Source organism: Arachis hypogaea, chromosome 2 (genome assembly GCF_003086295.3).
Source record: "Arachis hypogaea cultivar Tifrunner chromosome 2, arahy.Tifrunner.gnm2.J5K5, whole genome shotgun sequence".
NCBI classification, from domain to species: domain Eukaryota; kingdom Viridiplantae; phylum Streptophyta; class Magnoliopsida; order Fabales; family Fabaceae; genus Arachis; species Arachis hypogaea.
Genome location: NC_092037.1, coordinates 26,177,714 through 26,193,543, shown reverse-complemented (window position 1 = coordinate 26,193,543; position 15,830 = coordinate 26,177,714). Strand labels below are relative to the sequence as shown.

Sequence of the window (15,830 nt, the reverse complement as noted above, 5' to 3'; positions counted from 1 at the left end):
CTTGTTACCATTCCAAGCTTTTATTTTTAGCTCATGTTTGAGGCAAAAAATGTATGCATTCAGGTATATTGGTTTAGCTTCCATTGCCAAAACATATCAATGAAGAGAAAATTCTCAGCGAAATCAGCCTTGATGAAGTTCGTGGACAACCTGCACTTCTCTATCTTGTGCATGTACCTAAGGTAACTTAGTAGTAGTAGGTGTAGTAGTGATTACTGTAACACCCTAATTACCCTAAGCCTTATCTCTAACCGTAAAGCAAATGTTAATCAAAGGTTACAATAATTTCAAGGCTTATACATATTTATGTAGAATGAAATAATATATTCTAGAAGCCCGATGAAGGATTAAGCTCAAAAACAGAATTACAAAAGTGCAAAATATTCACACGAAGCTAACGCATAAGATACAAGGTATATATAGATGCAAGAGAATAAAACATATATAGATGTAAGAGTATAATAATCATAAGGAACTAGCCGCAGCTTGCGGAGTTTAAGCCGACTAGTATATACAGACATACAGAGTTTTGGAGTTAAAAACAGCTTATACAACTATTCTCTCAAATAAGCCTCTAAGGCCATAAAGTTAAATATACAAAGAGATGTGAGAGTAACTGATGTGTGGAAAACGATCCAACACAAAACTCACCGGCAAGTGTACCGGGTCGCATCAAGTAATAAAACTCACGGGAGTGAGGTCGATCCCACAGGGATTGAAGGATTGAGCAATTTTAGTTTAGTGGTTAATTTAGTCAAGCGAATCAAATATTGGTTGAGTGATTTTGTATCCAACAGTAAGTAAATAGCAGGAAATGTAAAGGGAGAGGGATGAATTGCAGAAATTAAAGAGAACTGAAAGTAAAGATACTGAATCTTAAAGAACAAGAAATTAAATGACTGAAACTTAAAGTGCAAGAAATGTAAATTGCAGTAACTTAAAATGCAAGAAATGTAAATTGCTTGAATGGAAAAGGAGAATTGAGGATTGGGAATTCAGAATTTCAGCAAGGGAAATTAAATTGCAACAATTAATAAAGCAGAAGATGAATTGGAAGTAACTAGATCTCAAACAGAAATGGAAATTAAATTGCAGCAGGGGTTCACAGAAGAACCAAAAAGGAAAATGGGATCTCAGGACTCAAGAGACTAGATAGCAAAGTCTAGATCTCAATTGCCTTCCCAGATCCAAGTTCACAAAGCAATTGATAAGAAATTAAAGAAGAAGCAGTAAAGGAAATATAATTGAACTCAATTATGTAGAAGAGAAATTAAAGAGATCTTGAATGGAGATTGAGACAGAAATTTCTCAATTCTTCACACCCAAGACTCAAACAAGAAAAGTAAAAATGCTCAAGCAAGAGCAAGGAAGAAGAGAGATAAATTCTCCTCCCCAATTCTCTGAAATCTCAATTCCTAGCTCCAAGAGAAAGTTCAAAAGTTCAAAAATAAAAGTAAAGATTCAAAGCTCAAAAGAAAGGTCCTAATTACATCAAACTATCTCCTATTTATACACTTTCTATTCTTGGATCTTGGGATTTGGATGGACTTTTGATTTAGTGAAGAAATGAATTAAATTGGATTTTTAATCAAATTTTTAGCCCAAGAAAAGTTGCTTCCAGGAGGCTGCCCAGCCCTTGTGGAGGGCAGGGCAGAAAATGTTGCGTGCGCCCTTGGTGCGTGTTGGTGCTGCAGGATGCTACCCTGCCCTTGTGGAGGGCAGGGCAGAAATTTTTGGTGCGCCAGATTCTGCCCGTGCGTGCGCTATGTTGCTGCCGAAGCTCCCTTGGTGTGCCAATCTGGTGCGCTGGCCGTGCACCACAAAATGCTACCCTGCCCTTGCGGAGGGCAGGGCAATGTTTCCAAAGTTGAAGCCCCATGTACGAAACTCGGGCAATGCGCACACTACTCTTTTTCTTGGTTTTCTTGGCACCAAAATAAGGCCTAGTTTCTTGTTTCCTCATGGTGCCGTGTTCGATCCTTGTGGCTAGCGTTGGTGAGCTTTTTCTTTGAATTTCTTCCTTTGATGAGCCCGATATTGCTCTTGAGGAGGGCAGGGCAGAGTTTTTGCTTTCCTTGATCCATGGCACCAATTTGTGCTCCGCCCTTGAGGAGGGCAGGGCAGTGTTGCCTCTCCAAGCTTGCTTCCTTATGTTGCCCTCCTTGAGGGCAGTGTGCCCTTGTGGAGGGCAATGCTTGCTTCCTCCTTTTATGCGCCACACTTCTTCTCTCTTGGGCCACGCTTTCTTAAGCCATGCTTCCTCTTTTCTTCTTTTCTTCACCTACAATAAACCAAAACAACCACTCAAAGTATCACTAAATTCACAAGGCTTATAAATCAATTAAAAATCAATTAAATTTAGCTTAAACCTCATGAGTTAGCATCAATTTAATGGTAGTTGCTTGATTTAAAGAAGTTATGCATTTTCATTCCAAATCACTTACTTAGGATGCAAGAAAGTGCATAAAGACTAACAAAACAAGTGAAATTAGCTTGAAAAATGGGTATATGATGACTTGTCATCAGTAACTACAACAAGTAAAACATAAATAAACCAAGGAGGAACCATACTCCGCTCTGTCACCATATCCGCAATCTCACCGAAGTGGATTACGACGTGCATCTAAAAAATAACAACGAAGTATGGAATGAGAACCGGAGGTTCTCAGTATGGTAACAGTGCCCAATATGTATGATGTAAGGCTCCGGGACGCCAAAGGCAATCCTAGAACTTCACATCGCATACGGATATTCAAGCTTAGAATAAAATAAATAAATAAAGAACCTAAATCATAAACCGGGTTATCTAAACTTAGGGGAATTCTAACTAATACTAATAACACCACTGTATCCCACAGCCTTCGCCAACCTAACCTCCATGCGATCCCATCGCCACTGCCTACCTAACCTTCTCAGCGCCAGACAATCACAAATAATGCAAGCAAGTAATACACAGGTATTAATCATATATAACAAGTAATTCAAGAAGCAAGTAGGCATGTTATACAATTAGGCAAACTCAAGTAATCAAAGCAAGCATGCATATAGAAGATACATATGATGAATGCCTGTCCTAATTGGCTCGTGATATCACGTGTTGGTTCGTAAATGGTAACCCGACACATCCTCCTGAATGTAGCCTTTTCTGCCACGCCAGATATATAGTGCCCTGCACACTCATGCAGCAGCAAATCTGCTATGTCAGAGATATAGTGTCCTGCACACTCATGCCGTAGGGAGTCTACTACACTAGGGATATAGGCCCCGCACACTTCCTGCAGCAGAGAAGGAAATAACCACAACTACTCATGCAGCAGAAAAATCTGCTACACCGGTGATATAGGCTCCGCACACTCTCAGCAACAACTAGTCATGCAACAGAACAATCTACCATGCCGAAGATATAGGCTCCGCATGCTCTCAACAACAACTAGTCATGCAGCAGAAGAATCTGCCACGCCGAAGATATAGACTCCGCACACTCTCCTATAATCCAATAATTTCCTCATTATTCCTTTCCAAGTACTCAACTTATCACAACCATCGTCAATTCATACTTTTCCATTCTGAACTCATCAGTTCATCAGTTTCTCAATTCGTTGTCAGTAATCACCAAGTTCACTACTCTTCCCTCTCTCTCAACCCAACAAGTCCTCTATACGCTAGAAACCTAAACCTCCATTTGCTAACTTTCAAAGTAAAACCCAAATTAAATCTACTAGGACCTTTCCCATGTTTTGATACCTGAAAACAAGCCAAAGAATCTTAAATAGATGTCACAGAAGTATACAAACTTGTTGGGAAGGTGAAATAGTTTAAAAACAAAGTTTTAATTGAAAAACAGGGCATGTGCGTACGTATAGGCGTGTGCGTGCGCACACCCAGGAGATTTTTAAAATGTGTGCGTACACATAAAGGTGTGCGTATGCACAGGTAGTGAAATTTCAACTCTGTTCATCTGCACAAGTTGTGCGAACGCCCTCAATAGGATGCACCTTCCAATGTGTGCGTGCGCACAGGGCTGTGTGTGCGTACAGGTTGTAAAACTTCATTGGTTGTGTACGCGCACAGGTTATGCTAGCGCTCCCAACATCACGCCTTCCCCTGTGTGTGCGTACGTACAAGGATATGCTTTTGCATAGGTTCAAAATCTCACAGGGGTGTGCATGTGCACATACCATAAATCACAAAATTCTGCAACCTTGCAGAATTTCAGATTTTGACACCAAACTTTGAACGATCATAACTTCCTCTACAAAAATCCATTTTCCTCAAACTTTATATTGTTTTAAAGCCCTTGAAATCATCTTTAATTTAAAATAAATTTCAATCAATTTTGAAAATCGAGGCCCAAGTTATGATCCACCAAAATTCACCAAAAATCAAGTTTTGCACAAAATCTCAAAGTTCTCCAAAACCTCAATTTTACCAAAACTCCCAATTCAAAACCACACTAATCACAACCCAAACAATACCAAGACAACATAAAATTCATACCAATCCTCTCCCCGCTCAATTATCCATAATATCCCGATCTACACCATTCAACACCATCAAAATCCTTAATCATCAACATCCAAAACCATCATAAACACTCATAATCATCATCAACCAAAAACAACATCAACAACCACTACAAATCCTCATTAATTTTCAATAAGTATCGCCAAACAATACCTAAAATTACTCAAATCCATCAAAACGTTTATTCTTCTCATTATCCTCAATAACTCACATTTTTCACCAATTGTCATCAACATCAATATTCATACGCCTCATCAATTTACCTCAACATTATCAATCATTATAAACATTCATATTACCACAATCAACATACACACTCATAAACATCAAACAACATCATAATATATCATTAACACCAATAACCCTCATCAACAACAATAAACCACAACACTCATCATCCACCTCCATACAACTTATCATCAAACATCAAATTTGCATACAATTAAACATACACCCAACATTCAATCTTATCTTAAGGTCAACTAGCCTAAGTATCTAGAAACATTATATATTACATGAAAGAAACCGAAATCATACCTTGGCTGATTCCCAATATGCACAAATCACCACTTTGAGTCCACACAAGCTTCCAAAAAGCCAAGCCAATTCCAACAAGCACCAAAACTCAAACTAACATCACATATATCACCAAAATCAAAACCTAGAAATCACAACATACAACACTACAAGGGTTTATGAGAAACTTTACCTTGTTCAAAGAGAATTGGGGCAATTTCCAACAATTACTCGCTACTAGAGATCACTTAAACAAGTAAAATCACAAAATCTACTAAAAAACCAAACCCCAAAAATGAAGAAACTTAGGGCAGGAAACTGGAGCAGGAGTTGAAAGATCTTACCAACAAAACCCAGATAGAAAGGAAGAGCTCGTCAAGAGCTTCACATGGCCGCAAACAGCTCGTCAATCGGAGCTCCGTAGCTCAAGTTATGGCTCTCGAAAGGTGGAGGTGAATAGTAAAACCCCAATTCCCTTCTCTTCTCTTTTCTCACTGTCCCTCTCTCTTTCTTTTCTAAAAAATGAGGTCAAATGGCCTCATAACTTCCTTTTATATGTTGGGCTTGGACCCAACTTAGGCCCGGTCCAATCCGTTAGCGTTTTGGGTCCGTTTGGCCCACTTTGGACCAAAACCTCTAAGATTAGTATCCGATTTTCAATTCTAAATTATTTTTATCTTCTTAAAATAATAAATCAATTTTCCAAAATCTTATTTTTCAAAATACGCGGTACTGGACAAACTAGAGCCGGTACTGCCAGCTTAAGTGCCAATACGCATTTTTACAAAAACTTTTCGAAAAAGATACATTTTTCAACTCAAAAACTTCACTAAAATCAAATTTCACATTTATATTTTCAAATTAAAACTTCTAAATTTTGAATCTATTCCGGGCACTAAAATTATTATTTTATTAAAACGGTTTAGCCAGTTCTTACAATTACTATTAAGATTAGATTAGATTAGATTGGATGTATGGTTCTTAAATATGCAAATATCTTAATTGACATATTTGACTGGAAATCTGGCCTTGTAGCTAATTACATGTGCATGCCTTTGACATCCCTATTTATCAACTTCTCACAGCAAATTGTTAAGTTAGTGTAACTTGATTTTTATTTTCCTATTAACAAAGTCATGCGGGATATATCACCATACAAATAAGACATCTAAGTGTAAAGAACAATGAAATTCAACAAAATATTTTTATGAGAACTAGAGCGACTAGTTACTAAATTAAAGTCTAATACAAAATCTGTTTCTTTTCAACAAAGCACATAGGAAAACACACCAAACATCCTTGAGTAATTTATTTCATGATTTTTTTGCAGAAAACATCTCCAAGAAAATGACCAAAACATTTAAGAAGGCACCATACAACAAAATAAAACCATAGGCTTCTCCAATAAGAATTGATCCAAAGATTTGTCACCAACACTAAGAGCACGGAGGCATAGGATGCAGAGAAAGTCCAATAAAAGGAAGCTGAATCAAAGAAAGAATCATCGCTCTTCTTTCCCTTGTCCAATGGAATTGGAGATGGTGGAGCTCGTTTGTTGCTGTTAGTCCAATGGAAAAATGGACTTCCTAAATTATCGATATGGTTAAAGCTGAAATTATTGATCCACTGAAGGTTTTTAAAACCGCCTTGGTTGACGGCTTGACGCAGCCAGATGAGGGTTGCTAAGAAATCCAACCTGGATATAAATCTATTTTTGTTTATGATTATTATATAGTTTTGGTTATAAAAATTTTTGTGCAGTATATCATCTTTGATGACAACAATTGAGGTGGTTGTTTATGAACTCTCAAAGGATGATGAGGCTCATTTAATGGCTGGTGCATGGATTATTAGTTTGAGTTTAAATAACTTATAATTCATGCTTTAAAGTCATTGCGAATGAAATGAATATTTTTCTCTTATTGAAAAGGCTCTGAATATGAAAAGATAATTAAGTTCATGAATTATGAGAAGATTGTAAAATAGCATTCAAATCATTTTGGTTAGGTAGGGTTCCTAATTTTTGCTGGTCAGTTTGCAGGTGAAATCATATCTGTTTTTTACTGACGCCAATGTTTATCAAAAGAATGACCAAAACTCTTGTCACCATCGCAGAACCACATTGATTAATTGGAGAGCCACATTAGTTGGGTTCTGATTCCTGTTTCCTGAGCAAATTATTTGTATTATATCAGGGACATCGCGAGAGAGTTTGCTCTGGGTTAGCCAAGTATTATGGTGGCGAAGTTGGGGCCGAAAAGAAACCTAGAAGAACGCCAAGTGATGGTTCACAACCCAAAAAGAAGGACCCTATAATGAGAAAAGATACTAATACTAGCATTTGTGTCAGTAGTAGCTCCTAAATCGGGAATAAGAGTGGCACTTTGAAAAGAATCACCTACCCTGTCTTTAAGGATCCTTTTGTAAATTCCAAGCTTGAGATGATAAAGAACATTAGAACACAAAGGGCTGCTGTAGAAACTGGAGAAGCTCAAGTCATTGAACGAGCAAGGTAAGCCTATCTTTACGTACACAAATCAGTGCACGGCATATTTGTTCTCATTTGATTCAAATTGTAGATTTGTATTAGTTTCCTTATATACATACTAATGAGATTGTGTTTAATGCACAAACTATTGATCACCGAAGCTGAGAAAGCTGCCAAGGCACTTGAGGTTGCTGCAACAAAGAGCCCCATTGCGCAAGCTTCATTGATAGAAAGCAGAAAGCTTATTGCCGAAGCTATTCAGGCACTTGAATCCATTGATGCAGAGGAGATGAGCGAGAGTGATGTTTCATCGGTTGCATCGAGTGATTTCAATGAGGAAGGGTCTGCTTCTGAATTTCTAAGCCAATCACTTAAGTCTCATGTAAATGGTCACAAAGCATTTTCATTAGATGACTACAAATTATGTCTAATCTCAACTAAGAATGGAGAAGTAATTCTATTTATATATTATAGTCTATAGGACTATTATATTTATGTTGTCTTGAATCTTTATGTTGAATCTTTGTGTTAGAGAATTATTTATTATTTTGATAAGTTTATAAATTGATTATATCTAATATTTAGTATAAATTTTATTTTTATATTTAAAATTTTAGTTGCCTCGTTATCTAATATTTAGTATAAATTTTGTTTCTAATATATTTAAAAGTTTATTTGTATTAATTGTTAACTATTTTTTCAATAAAAAAATAAAAATATATGGCTATTAAAATCGATGACACCCTTGTCGCTTTTTAAATTTAAAATAGATAAAAGAAAATAAAAAAATCGATGACATGCTTGTCGATATTTTAATAATTAAATCGACAGCTATTCTGTCAATTTTAATGAATTAAATATCGATGAAAAAGTTGCCAATTTTATATAATAGTATCGACGGCAAACCTGTCAATTTTATTAAACAGGTAAAATTCTTAACCTCATATTATAGATGAAAAGGTTGTTGATTTTATTGAATTATTATCGACGGCCTAGCAAGCCATTGATTTTATTAGAATTTTGAAAAATCGACAAGCTTAATAGTGGCCAAACCCAACAGAAGTTACACTCACCTACAAAAGCGTGTTAACACGCGCATCACGTTTCCAAAGCACTCCCTCACCATTAAGAACGACTCTTCTTCTTCTTCCTCGATGAAAATCATAACTGTCATTTTTTTCGCGTTTCTCCTCCTCCTCCTCTTCTTCCTTCTTCTTCTCCTTTTTCTTTGTGTTTCTCCTCTTTTTTCTTCGCGTGTTTCATCTTCATCATCGTGTTTCTCCTCCTTCTTCTTTTGATTTTGCAACATTATGAATTTTTTTCTTCTTTGTTTGATTTTTTCCTCCAAAAAAGAATTGTGAGAATATGAAATAAGAAGATGAAGAATAACAGCAGAAGATAAGGAGGAGGAAGATGAAGAATTCTGAATTATACAGAACTTATCAGAATAAAAATACACCCAAATATCTTCGTGTTACACCCAAATATCTTCGTGTTACACCCAAATTTACTGAAAATACAGAAATGAGTTATGTTACATGTACACTAAAATCAACCACCAAAGTCAGCCACCAGTACAAAATACATACTGGAATACAAATAATACATTGAAAATAAATTAAAGCACACATATATTTATACATAAATAAATTGGTGGTTGATTATAGTGGCTGATTTTAGTGTACAAATAGCATTTTTGTACAGAAAAATATTTCCTCTAATGCTGCATTTTTTTTCTTCTTCTTCTTTTTCTTATTTCCTTCTTTCTTTTAGTTAAATGAATGTAAGTTCATTCTCTTCCAAGTAATTTTGCAGCATTATGTGTTTCTTCTTCTTCTTTGTTTGAGCAAGAAGAAACTTGAGAATGTAAAATATAAAGAAAAAGATGAATAAGAAAAAAAAAGAAGAAGATGGTGATAATGATGAAAAAAAGAACCAGCAGAAGATGAGGAGGAGGAGGAAAAAGAAGAGCTCTGAATTATGCAGAACTTATCAGAATAAAAATACACCAAAAATTCCTTAAAATACACCCAAATATCTTCATTTTACACCCAAATTTGCTGCAAATACAAAAATAAGTTATGCTACGTATACACTAAAATCAGCCACCAAAGTCAACCATCAGTATAAAATACATATTGGAATACAAATATACATTAAAATAAATTAAACCACACATGTATTTATACACAAATACATTGGTGGCTGATTTTAGTAGTTGATTTTAGTGTACAAATAGCATTTTTGTACAGAAAAAAGTTTTCTCTAATGCTGTATTTTTTTCTTCTTTTTCTTATTTCTTTCATTCTTTTAGTTAAATGAATGTAAGTTCATCCTTTTCCAAGTAATTTTGAAGCATTATGTGTTTCTTCTTCTTCTTTGTTTGATTTTTTATTTTATTCTTGTTAAGAGAGTAAAACAAGAAGAAACTTGAGAAGGTAAAACAAAAAAGAAAAGATGAATAAGAAATAAAGAAGAAGATGGTGATGATGATGGAAAAAAAGAAGCAGCAAAAGATGAAGAGGAGGAAGAGAAAGAGTTCTAAATTATGCAGAACTTATCAGAATAAAACTACACCCAAAATTCCTTAAAATACACCCAAATATCTTCGTGTTACACCCAAATATCTTCGTTTTACACCCAAATTTGGTGCAAATACAGAAATGAGTTATGCTACGTGTACACTAAAATTAGCCACCAAAGTCAGCCACCAGTATAAAATACATACTGGAATACAAATATACATTGAAAATAAATTAAACCACACATGTATTTATACACAAATACATTGGTGGCTAATTTTAGTAGCTGATTTTAGTGTACAAATAGCATTTTTGTACAGAAAATTGTTTCTTCTAATGCTACATTTTTTTTCTGAATTGAACCACACCTCAGCCACTTGATTGGATTCAAAACAATAAAAGGATGAGAAGACTTGTATGAGAAAAATGCTTGTATGTGGAAAACAAACTGCTCATCAATACCATAGAAGGGCTGCAAAATACATAAAAAATACACCATATTAAAACAAGCATAGACTATAGAATGTAAATAGAACTATAAAACCATCATAAAAAATAATAAAAATCAGATTCATGAATCATCATTAAACTAAAACTAAAACAATTCAAATAAAAGAATAAGACAATTCACCATCAGTGAGATGAAAAGTCATAAACTGTAAATACACCCAAACTTTTCTAAAATACACCCAAATATTCTTGATTTACACCCGAACGTATGATATAAAATGCAGAAAATTCAACAGAACTAGTACATTAGATTCAATTCAAACAAGGAATAATAAACAGCAAATTTCACAAACAAGGTTCACGCATTATTTAACTCCACAATTATAAACTACTAACTGGATTCAAATCCAAATTCAATTATTAATTGGAATTAAACCACACCTCAGGAACTTCATTGGATTCAAATTCAAAACCCACTTCGCTCTAGTTCAGCTGATAATCTGAAGTTGAATCATCCATTATCTTCAAAACGATTTCAAAGCTTAATTTCAGAAACAATGAAAAATGAGAAAAATGAAGAAAGAGAATAGAGAGAGAAACTGTAAGACCCATAATTTTCAAAAAAATATTATTACGAGTTAATTTTAATTTATTTATTAATTAAAGATTTTATTTTAGAAATTATTTTTTTAGAAGTAATTAAGTTAAATTTTGATAATTAAATTAGAAATTTTACTTAATTTTATAGTTATTGAATAATTTTCTATATTTAAATTATACAGCTTAACAGCTACAAAAGAATAAGAATTATATACAATTTAGTTAAATAATAGAGATTATAGAATTTAATACTTTAATTGTATAAACAAAGAAAATTCATTATATTAACTCTAATTATCGAATTAGAATATTTATTGAAAAATAATTTGCAAGTTGATAATTAAAATAGTATCTTTAATAAATATTAGTATTGGGTTAAAATAGGTTTTCAATTATTCTATTACCCTTAATTTTATTAAAATTATTAAATTTACCCCAAATAAACCCTAATCCCCCTAAATTAGCCGCCATTTGCCCTTTATTCCTTACTGACTTAACCCAATACACAGCAACAGCTTTCCTTTCTTCCTAATTCAACCTAAGACACAGCAGCAGTAAAAGAAAAAAAAGAGAGGGAAAAGGGATAGTGGAGAGAAAGAGAGAACCGAGGGGGAAGAAGAGAAGAGGAAGGTTGCGCCGGCGCCACTGGGTCCTGCTACCGCCGCCTCGATGTTGTTGTCCTCGCGAGCCGCCACCGCCAGCCTGGAGCCCGCCGCTCGTGTTCCGCCACGTCGCCATTTTGCCACGGGACTTGGTGCCGCCGCTGCCATCGCGTCGTTTGGAGAGGAAGAGTCACGCCTGAGAGAGGGAGAACCAGGAGGAGCGTCGCGCAAGAGGAAGGTGATGCCTTGTTATAGCGGTGCTTCCATGGCCACCGATGCACTGCCGCACTTCATCGTTACCACCGAAGCCTTCATTACCACAGACACAGTCAACACTGATTAGGGCAGAGGAAAGTGGAAAGCATGAGAGATGCACGGAAGACAGAAGAACAGAAATGTGACAAGGGGGAGAAGGACGAGGTCCGCTCTCATGCCGTCCTACTCCGCCACCGCTACTGCCATCGATTAGATTGAAACCGTTGTTGTTGCACCTTGTTCTGTTGATTGAGCCGATGTTGGAGTTGTTGTTTCGATTCCAATTCCTCCGTTCTTGAAACGGTAAGGTTTAGTCTTTGCTCTGCTTCCATCTTGTTCCTTTGTCTTTCTCGTGTTCTAGCTAAGGAAATCAATGTCTCTGATTAGTATTGTTGCTTTATTTTTCCTATTTGCTGCTAGAACCATCATAGGGGATAATGTTGATGCCATCAGGAAACTGCTAAAGCTGCTGCTAGTTCTGATTTTGCTATCTTGGTACTGATCTAATATTTCCCTTAGGTTTGATCAATTTGTATGTTCTGTTTTACCACCGCTATGGTTTCCATATTCTGATTTTAATTCTAGTCCTTACTTTGTCTTGAATCCCCAGAGTTGTAATTGCTATTAATTCTTATCCAATCTGAATCTTTTATTTTGCTGCAACCATGGCCACTGCGGTGAAGGTTAACATTACCGCTACCACTGTTTCGGTTGCTGCCATTGCCGTTCTAATTGTGTGAGAGTCGTATCTGCTGTCATGAATTAGAAGGAGAGGGAATTATCACGATAAATTTGTGCAAACTCGGTTAATTGAGGTAGGGGTTTATCTTAAAATCTATTTTACATTATAGAGTTGTAATAAATAGATATTGATGTAAAAAGATATACTTCTATGATTATATTTGTCTTGTGGATGTGATGGTTTGTTAAACTTAATAATTGATTGCTTGGTTGCGTGAATGGTGTATGGTTGTTGGTAAGAAATCGGTTTGAAATGTTATTTACTTGATTATTATGAAAAGTGGATTTTCTCAGTTTTGGAATTTACTTGGTAATATAAATGAATCAATTTTGGGAATAATTTGAGATATGAAAATAATTTGATTCTGGGTGCGGTTTGACTTTGAGTTGGTCTAATTTTATAGACGATTTAGTATTTGAGCTGGTTTGATTTTAAAGAGAGTTTTATTGTGAGAATTGTTTGATTTGAAAACAATTTGATATTGGAACTGGTTCAACTCTAGAAAATGTTTGAGATTTGGATATGGTTGAGAAAAGATTTGAGAAATGTTTGGATGGGACCCGAAAAGGGTGGCAGTGTCCGAGTTTTAAAGGAGATGCTGCCGAAATTTTATAAAATTGGAAGTTTTATTTAAAGTAATTAATTAAAAAGATTTGTTTTTAAGCATTATACGTTTATGATTGATTTGTCTATCAGAGAAAGAATTATGTTTTGAAATTGAGATTGTTAATGAACAGAATGAAAAGGAGGATGATGAGAATTTTCTTTGAAATATGGGTTTTGAAATAAACTTGGAAATGAGATTTGGATTGATGAATGATTATGATGTTGAGAATATTGAGAATGTTGAGATGTGAACTTTGAATTATTCATATGGCTTATGAATTTGAAATATCTGAGATACGAGGTTCCCTGGATTAAGTGTCGTGGCATGCCACCACGTATACCAGGTTAAAAACTCGATACTCTATTGACCCTACGACGTAAGTGTGACTGGGCACTATATAAATTCCTGGGAATGTTACCCCCATTGAGCAATATTGATTATTTGAGAAAAAGCTATGCATAGACTCTTGGGGATGCACGTCGGGGAATAGTCTAATGACAATTCAGACTTGTCGGGTTGGCTGGATAACTGACAGATGAGCCTCATCAGTCATAGGACAGGCATGCATCATATGCATTTGTATGCTTTGCTTGGGTTTGAATTTGTTTTGGTTTGCCTAATTGCTAAACTATTCTTAACTGCTACTTGAACTACTTGCTATAACTGCTACCTACTTGTGCTTTTCTGGTCTGTCTTGCTTGTGTTTGTCTTGGCGTGCTACATCTGAGGATGAACTTTGATGCTGATTTAATGATTGTGTTGTTTGATTGCGTAGTTGGTTTCTGATTGAGATTTTCTTATAAGAAAGAAAATGTTTCGGATTTCTAAAATATTAAACATTGTTTCTTTAAGAAGATTTTGAACGATTTCCTATTGATTTTTAAAAGATTCATAAGGCATTGATAATCACTGAGCTTGAAAATAGTTTTCTTATTAAATATCTTCTTATGACAACTTTGAAACTCCGTGGTGAGACCGTGTGGTTAGGTTCTCACCCCTTACAACTTTACCTTTTCAGGAACCAGATGAACAAGCATTAAGAAGAGTTATACTGCGTTTTGTTTATAAGTCGTTGTATTAATTAGATTAATTTCTTCCCTCGTCTTTGTTATTACAAGTTTGTAAGAGGGATAGGAATTGTATGTTTTCTATGTATGCTACATTATGAGTTATTATATAAGGAGTCTTGTATATGAATCTATGTCTGTTTGTATTTTTCTTAAGATAAAGTGTTTATTTCGGTTTTCAAAAAAAATCAGCGATACAGTGGCGAGTCACAGGCTCCTATTTTAGTATTTAGTATGTAAAGTAGTCGTAATACTTCTTGCTATCAGAGTGGCGCAGCTGGAAGCGTGACTTCTGATAGTGAGGGTGTTACATTATGGTATCAGAACGGTCTTTCCTGTAGAGCCTGAGGAATGGACCGGTTATGCTTCAATTGCATATTCTGAGAGTCTGTCATGTAGTAGGTCTTGTTTGGATAACGAGAATAGAGCTTTAAGTACATGACGATCTATTGATTAATGCCATTAGTCTTGCATTGCATAATTCCTGGTATTAAGTTTGGCCAACTTAACACTAGTGAATTATGTATATGGAAGCACCAACGTGTTATCATAGATAATATGCAAGTTATAGGTAATGCGAATCGCAGGTTTTAGGAACATTAGGAGTTAATTTTTGAGGTTACTCGGTTAGGTGTCTTGAACTCTGCGAATACCACGTATCTTATTCCTGCTTTGTATGCTCTAAGGTTCTTGTTTGCGATACTTTTCTTAGAAAGTAATCAGATTATCTTTCAATCCTATTCTCTTGTTCACGTAAACTCTTGTTTAATCCTGACTGCATATGCCTGTTTAAAACCCTTGGCGTATTTACCTTCTTTATTTAGCCACTTCCTTTTGAATCATGTATTTTTTTTGATATACATTAGAATCTGTTTTGATGCAATACACCTTTTTAAGTTCATATTTTGAGTCCTTTGTAAACAAATTGTAATTTAGTTTTTCTTTTATTTGATGATAATTACAGTCATTCTTTAAATCTTAACAAAACCGCTTTTGATTTGAAATATACAACCGCTTTTAATTTGATATATACTTCTTTATATAAACGTTGAAAAATTTTTATACAGTTTAAAACTAATTGTTTCCAATACCTCGCCTGTTTCTTCACTGATTTATGAAAATGTATATATATTTTAAATACAATTTGATTTTCTAACAATTTTATTAAAATTTTTATGAATATTCTTATTTGATTATATACTTAGATATTTTTCAAAGAAAAGTTTTTATCTCTTCCCAGTTGGTTTTTGTTTGGTAAACTTCACCAATTTTTTTTAATTTGAATTTGGTTTAGCATACTACATTGTTTATGCAATTGTTGTTCTTTTAGAAAAAATGTTGGATTCATGTCTTTTTTTTCTTGTGAATAGACCAATTTTTTTCTTAAGCTTTTCATTTCTGAGAATGTCATATTTGATTCTGTTTTTAATTACTCTCTTACTTTTTTTAAACGTCAC

At 34.8% G+C, this 15,830-nt stretch overlaps 1 long non-coding RNA gene across 1 annotated transcript; it reads left to right on the top strand.

The window, feature by feature from the left end:
• Positions 1-11,624: 11,624 nt before the first annotated feature.
• Positions 11,625-14,503, top strand: LOC112741985 (uncharacterized). The gene is made up of 4 exons (XR_011871931.1): positions 11,625-12,260; positions 12,378-12,452; positions 12,641-12,772; positions 14,325-14,503. It is a non-coding gene; the product is annotated as an uncharacterized lncRNA (long non-coding RNA).
• Positions 14,504-15,830: the final 1,327 nt, after the last annotated feature.